The 7,452-nt window shown below is 42.7% G+C and overlaps 1 non-coding gene across 1 annotated transcript; it reads right to left on the bottom strand.

Moving 5' to 3' along the window:
* Positions 1-2,707: 2,707 nt before the first annotated feature.
* Positions 2,708-2,780, bottom strand: Trnaa-ggc. Its single transcript has one exon. It is a non-coding gene; the product is annotated as a tRNA-Ala (tRNA).
* Between the last annotated feature and the right edge of the window lie 4,672 nt (positions 2,781-7,452).

The raw sequence follows: 7,452 nt of genomic DNA, 5'->3' as shown, positions 1-7,452 counted from the left end.
GATTTATATAAAGGCAGATATATAAAACAAGAGCCCAGAATGCAGAACCCAGAAATACACTCCTACATCTGTGGTCAAGTGATTTTTGATAAGGTGTCAAGACAAGTCAATGGGAAAAGGATAGTTTTCTTCAACAAATGGGAAAACTGTACATACATGTTTGCAAATATATATTCTGTATTTTTACCCCCTTATGAGACTGAGCCAGCAGGATGTCCACACCTGAATCCCCAGGTCCGTGAATTTGTTAACGTACCTGGCAAAGGGGACTAGAGGTCTCATGAAGGTTATGGACGTTGAGATGGAGGGACGGTCCTGGATATCAGGGTGGACCTAATCACACCAGGCTGCAATCAAAGAGATGAGCTAGAGGAGGAGGGGATTCTGAAGTGTGAGACGAGCGTCCCATTGGTGGCTTTAAAGATGGAAGAAGGGGGCTGCAAGCCAAGGAATGTAAGTAGCAGGTAGAACAATCCACAGAGGACAGCTGGCAAAGACATGGAGACCTCAGTCCTACACCCACCAGGAAGCCAACTCTGCCAAAGAGCTGAAGGAGGAAGGAGGGGGGTTCTCTCCCACAGCCCCTCCAGGAAGGAATGCAGCTGTTTACACCTCAATTTAAGCCTAGTGAGACTCACAGAACTATAAGGTGATAAATTTGTGTTCTTTTAAGCTATTAAGTCTGTGAAAATTTATTATTACAGTAGCAGAAAACTAATGTATGGTCCAAATGCCTATGGTTTTGAAGGCTTCTATAGACAAGTTTTGCAGTTTATTTCCTACTCTCCTTTTTTATTAGGTTATAGCAAAGATGACTGCTGCTTAAGGTGTGTGTATCTGTGTGTGTGTGTGTGTGTGTGTGCGTAAATAAACATTTGTTCTTTTGCTCAACACCAACAAGGGTACCTGCTCTGAGCCAGGCAGACAACCAGCTAAACACCAGGAATGTAATGGGGGCCAGTCTGAGAGTCCAATATGTGTCTCCAGATCGACAGCAGCACCTACCCAGACTGGCTTTTATTACAAGTAACCTGACTGCTACCAGGAACAACCAGCCCAATATCCCAAGCACCTGCAGCTGTGCTTAGCAGGCTGCAAGGTTTCCCAGAGAGCTGGCACCAGCAATTTGATGCTGCAGGATTTTTAAAATGGTTCCAAGACTTATAACACGAGTCACCTGAGCTATGTTGATTAAAAATGCAGGTCCCTGGGCCTCAGGCCTTTAAAAACAGCAGGGCTGGGGCTCAGGAAATTGAACTTCAGCAGGTGATGGGGGTACCAGGGATTGAACTCAAGAGGACTCAACCACTGAGCCACATCCCCAGCCCTATTTTGTATTTCTTTAGAGACGGAGTCTGAGTTGCGTAGCGCCTCACTTTTGTTGAGGCTGACTTTGAATTCTCAATCCTCCTACCTCAGCCTCCCAAGTTGCTGGGAAGACAGGCATGTGCCACCACGCCCAGCAGAGAATTGCACTTTTAAGAATCTCTTCCCAGGTGTTTCTTGGTCATCCTAAAGTTTGAGAAGCATGCCCCAGTGGGGTGGTGGGCCAGCTTAGGTTCTTTGGGAGCAATTAAGTTCTGAGTGAGGACCACAGAGCTTGTAAATAATGTATAAAAACAATCTAAAAATATTTGATGGTATCTACTTTGGCATTTGCAAGAGGTGAGTGTTAATGCGCATTCATAAGAAATGAGGCGTGCAAACTCTCTTCAAATAGGAGAATGGATGATTCGTCTACAAATTTACCAACAATATAATAAAACTTTTAAAACAAATACACCAAGGGTTGGGGATGTAGCTCAGTGGTAGAGCTCTTGCCTCGTGTGCATGAGGCCCTGTGTTCCATCCCTAGTACTCTAAAACAAAAACAAAACCCCAAAATCAAACTGTTAACCCTGGCAAAAGTTTAGGACAGGTGCAGAGAGAGAATAATGCGCTGTTTTCTATCACCCATTCAGTGTTGCCACCTCTTTTGAGTCTACACTTATTCCAAAATGGAAAGTTCTTTTAAAATGTGTGTTACTTATGCCATCAGGAAAGAATTAAAGATGTCAGTTTTCTAATTATACAAACTAAAAATGAAATCAGCAACAATTGCCCAAATTAAATTTTGATATGTACATGTGTGTCTTCACCTAAAAACCAACACATACATTTAAAGAATATTTTGCTTTACCTTTTAGCTACGGACTGTCTTCCATATTGTCTTCTATGGAGCCTGGCCAGTGAAGACATCTGACGTCCTAGGGAAACAATATTTTTTTAGGATTAAATTAGAAAACCATTTTCTCAGTATCAGCAGCTCTGGGAAGCTTTACAAGCAGCCATGCTTGCTTCCAACCCCGTCTCCTATCCCATTATAGCCAATTGACAAGCAAACACACAACCAAGAGACACCCTGCCAGCTCTAGTTCTCTCCTGGGCACAGGGGTCTAGCACTGAGGATGTGGCTCCGTCATAGAGCATTTGCCTAGCATGCCTGAGCCTGGTTCAATTCTCAGCACCATGAGAAAAGGAAAAAGAAAAAGTTTAAGTCAAGAAAACCATTGAAGGGCTGGGTGTGGGTGTGGTGGTGCACACCTGTAATCCCAGCAACTCAGGAGGCTGAGGCAAGAGGATCAAAAGTTCAGCAAGTTCAACACCAGCCTCAGTAACTCAGTGAGACCCTGTCTTTTTTTTGTTTTGTTTTGTGTGTGTGTGTGTGGGGGGGTGCTGGGGATGGAACCCAGGGCCTTATGCATGCCAGGCAAACACTTTACCAACTGAGCCACATCCCCAGCCCCAAGACTGTTTTAAAATAATAATTTTTAAAAAGTGCTGGATGTAGCTCAGTGGTACAGTGCCCCTGGGTTCAATCCCTAGTACCAAGGACGGGTGGAGAATTTAAGGAAGATCAAGGAAACAGGGGCAGGATGTCACAAGGATTGGAAAAGAGGTAAGGAGGAACTAAAAAAACATGTAAATTAAAGACTAAAAAGCACCCTAGGGTGTAGCTCAGTGGCAGAGTGCTCACCTAGCATGCACGAGGCCTGAACCCCAACACAACAACAAATAATGACACACTTTTTAAAAAACATGGGTTTTACTCGACTGATTTCGGTTCCCCTTTGATACCTGTCCCTTCCTTTAGCAGCACCATACGTCTGGCATCTCTGCCACTAAATAAAGGAGACAGAAAAAGCCAAAATTGCTGGTATCTGGGGCCAGCTTTTTGGCTTAATGAATTGATTTATTAACCAACCTCCTGAAAGATGCTGAGATCTTTAAGACTAAAAGGTAGAAACAATAAAGTGGAGGAAAACGAAACACTAAGTTAAGGAGCATTTTTTATTGAGCTACAACTCACTTTTAAAAGGTAAATTTTATGGTATGTGCTCTTTAGTACATTCGTGAAGTTGTGCAATCACACACCCCCCCCCAAAAAAAAAAAAAACACAAAACAAACAAACTAGTAACAATCACACTCAGCCTCTGACCACCCTTGATCTACCTTCAGGGTCAGGCACTTGTCTACTCTGGACGTGTCGTGTAAGTGGAATACACCAAACGTCCTCTCGTGGGTCTGCTTCTTCTGTTTAGCACATCAAGCTCGTCCACGTCGGGGCTGTGTTCGTCAGCTTCCCATTAATTTGACACAACACCTGAGACGCTCAACTTGAAGAAAGGTTTATTTGCCTTATGGTTTCAGTGGTGCTAGTCCATCATGGCAGGAGCACAGGATGGAAGAGGTCGCTTCACCTAGTAGTGGTCAGGTTTCAGAGAAACGGGAAATGCGGGGCTTCCAATAAAACTTTTAGGGACACGCCCCCAATAACTGCTAGGCTGCAAGTCCCAAGGGTTCCACAACCTCCCACCAGCGCCACGGGTTAGGGACCAATCAGCGCCTGGGCCTTCAGGGAACATTCAAAATCTACAGCACAAAATCTGTCTTCCTTGGAAAGGCTAATACTCCACTACATGGCTATGCACACTCTGTCCATCCACTCACCAACTGGGGTCATTTGGTTGTTTCCTCTTTTGCTATTATGAATAAAAGCTGTTGGGAACACTTGCAGGACAATTCTTTCTTTCTTTCTTTCTTTTTGGTGCTAGGGATTTAACCAGGTGCGTTACCACTGAGCCACATCCCACTCCTTTTTATTTTTTTAATTTTCAGACAGGGTCTTGCTAGGTTGCTTGGGTCCTCGCTAAGTTGCTGAGGCTGGCTTTGAACTCATGATCCTGCTGCCTCAGCCTCCTGAGCTGCTGGGATTACAGGCATGCACCACCATGCCTGGCTGTAGCACAATTCTTTGGGTGAACATGAATTTTCACTTTTTTGGGGTGTACATTCAGAAGAATCCTGGGTCATGTAATAACTGTATGTTTGACTTTCTGAGAAAGTACCAGAGTGTTTTTCACAGGGGCTGTACCATTTTACATTCGCACTAGCAATATAAGAATACCAGTTTATCCACATCTTTTTTTAAATATTTTTTAGTGGTCAATGCATCTTTATTTTATTTACTTATTTATTTTTATGTGCTGCGGAGGATTGAACCAGTGCCTCACATATGATAGACATTCTAGCACTGAGCTGCAACCCCAGACCCTCTACATCTTCAGCAATACTGCCATTCTCTCTGTTTTATCATTACTATCAGCAAATGCTTTGTGCTGCTACAAAATTCATATGTTGAAAACTAATCCCCAAGGTGATGGTGCTGAGAGGTAGGTCTTTGGGAGATGATTGGGATTAGTTCCCTAAAGAGACCCCAGAGAACCAGTAGCCCCTTTACCATGGGAGAACACAGTGAAAAGGTACCATCTATGAACCAGGAAATCAGGCCCTCTCCAGACAATGTGTGTGTGTGCTGGTACCTTGTTCTCGGACTTCCCAGCCTTCAGTACGGAGGAAAATAGATGTTTGTTGTTTAAAAGCTATCCAGCATGCAGTATATTGTTATGCAAGCTCATATTATCATTATCATTATTATTATCATTATTACAACCCCAGCAGGTGTGAAGTGGTATCTCATTGTGGTTTTGATGTGGATTTCTCTAGCCACTGATAATGTTGGTCATCTTTTCTTGTGCTTATTGACCATTTGCATAGAGAAATGTCTACTCAAATCTTTTGTTATTTTTTTTTGTACTACCAGGGATTTAACCCAGGGGTGTTTTGCCACATCCACATCCACATCCACAGCCCTTTTTACTTTTTTTATTTTGAGACAGGGTCTTGCTAAGTTGCTTAGGGCCTCACTAAGTTGCCCAGGCCAGCCTCAAACTTGCAATCCTCCTGCCCCAGCCTCCAGAGAATCTAGGATTACAAGTATGCACCAGGGAGCCCTGCTTTTGTCCATTTTTAACTAGGGCTGTTTTCTTTTGGTCGTTAAGTTTTAAGAATTCCTTATATTCTGGAGGCTAGACTCTTTTTAGATATAATATTTACAAGTAAATATCGTTTCACATTCTATGGATTGCTTTTTCACTTTCTTGATAGTGCCCTTGGAAGCATAATTTTTAAAATTTTGATGAAATTCAGTTTATCTACTTTTTCTTTGGCTCCTTATGATTTGGGTGTCATACATAAGAAAACACTGTCTAATCCAAGGTCACAAAGACTTACAGCTCTATTTTCTTAACTTAAATTTTTGGTCTGAGGTTTAAAAATCTGTAATGAAGAATATAAGTGAAAGCCTTTTTTTTTTTTTTTTTAAGTCCTTCAGGCCTAAGAAGAGCACCCATTTCTTAACTGTCAGCTCACTCCATTAACATGGTAGCTCCTGGGAACTCTGGAGCCAGCTCAGGGCCTTTGCACATGCTGACACCTCTACCAGAAATGTCTACCCATGCACCACCCTCCACCCATGCCTCATTGCCCTTCCTTCAACTCAGCTAAGTCTCATCTGCTCAGAAAGGCCTTCCCAACCCTCCCAACAATTCAGGGCAGTTTCTTTTCTGAGAGTTCATGTTACATGAGTTTTACGTACCAAAAATTTTCCATTTGTCCATGTGACTATTTAATTAACATTTGTCCATGTGACTATTTAATTAACATTATCTCTTCCACTGGACTGAATGCTCCAGGAAGGGAGAAATGGCCTATTTCTTTGCTTGCCATAACATCTAAGTGCCAAATGCAGCACCTGGCACATAGCAGACATTAAACATTTGTGGTTGAATGAATGAACAAACGAATGAATGAATACAGATTTAGGTAGCAAAACAAAAGGTCATGTGTAAAGTTGTTTTGGGGAGAGATGAAGGAACACAGAGGTACCTGAGGGAAATCAGTGCCTGGAAACAGGGATACCTGAGCCGGGTTTTATCTGCAGGCACGCAGACCTCAGGGTGGGAAGACCTTCTGTGGGGTTCAGGAGCACACCTCTTGAGACGACAATCAACGCAGACCCTCTGCTTCCATCAGGGCTGGTCCAAACCCAGCCACGCCACCAGGCTGAGAAAGGGCCTGCGACCTCCTTCTCCTCACATCCACTGTACAAAAGAAAGACCCGCCTCTCACTGCTCAGAACCTTCCCTGGCTACACAACCTCAGAACAAGATGAAAGAAAGTGGAGAAGGTAGAGTAAAGCAAAGATGTTCAGCAAAAATACCGCTGGGAACAGAGCCTTATGTCACCCAGTGCCCATGGCATGAAGGTCCATTCACCTGGAAGACTGGAGCATTCTTCATGGGGATGGACACTAACAAGTCTGTTTCAGCTACAAGTAAGATCACACCCTACACAAAAACCAACCCAAAATGCATCTTAGCACCGGGCCACAGTGGCCTGTGCCTGTGATCCCAGAGACTCGGGAGGCTGAGGCAAGAAGATCACAAAGTCTGAGTTCAGCCTCAGCAACTTAGTGAGAGCCTGTCTCCATATTTTTAAAAGAAAAGGGCAGGGGATGTGGCTCAGCGTCACCCCTGGGTTCTATTCCCAGTACTACAAAATAAATAAATAAATCATAGATCTAAATGAGCAAGTCAAACCTCTCAGAAGAAACCACTGGAATAAATATTCATAGCCTAGGGTTGGGAAGATTTCTTCTATTGGCAACAAAAACAAACATTTAAAAAATCAACAAGTAAAAATTCATCAAAATTTCAATACTCTGTGTTTCAAAAGATACAATTAAGAAAATATCTGTAAATCATATACGTGATGAAGAACCTGTATTCAGTGCAAGCACAGTAAGTTAAAAATGAGTCTGTTTTATGATACATAAAATAATACCTCAATAAAACTTTCTTTAAAAAAAAAAAAAGAAGAAGAAGAAGTCAAAGCAGGTTAGAGTGGCACATGCCTATAATCCCAGCTACTCAGGAGGCTGAGGCAGGAGAATTGCAAGTTAGAGACCATCCTGAGAAAGTTAGCAAGACCTTAATGTAAGAAATTAAAATGGCTCAGTGATAGAGTTCCGTGGGTTTAATGTCTGATACCAAAAAAAAAAAAAAAAAAAA

Source organism: Marmota marmota, unplaced genomic scaffold (assembly GCF_001458135.2).
Source record: "Marmota marmota marmota unplaced genomic scaffold, marMar, whole genome shotgun sequence".
Lineage (NCBI taxonomy): Eukaryota > Metazoa > Chordata > Mammalia > Rodentia > Sciuridae > Marmota > Marmota marmota.
Note: the sequence above shows the minus strand (reverse complement) of the source record. Positions and strands in the feature narration are given on the sequence as shown.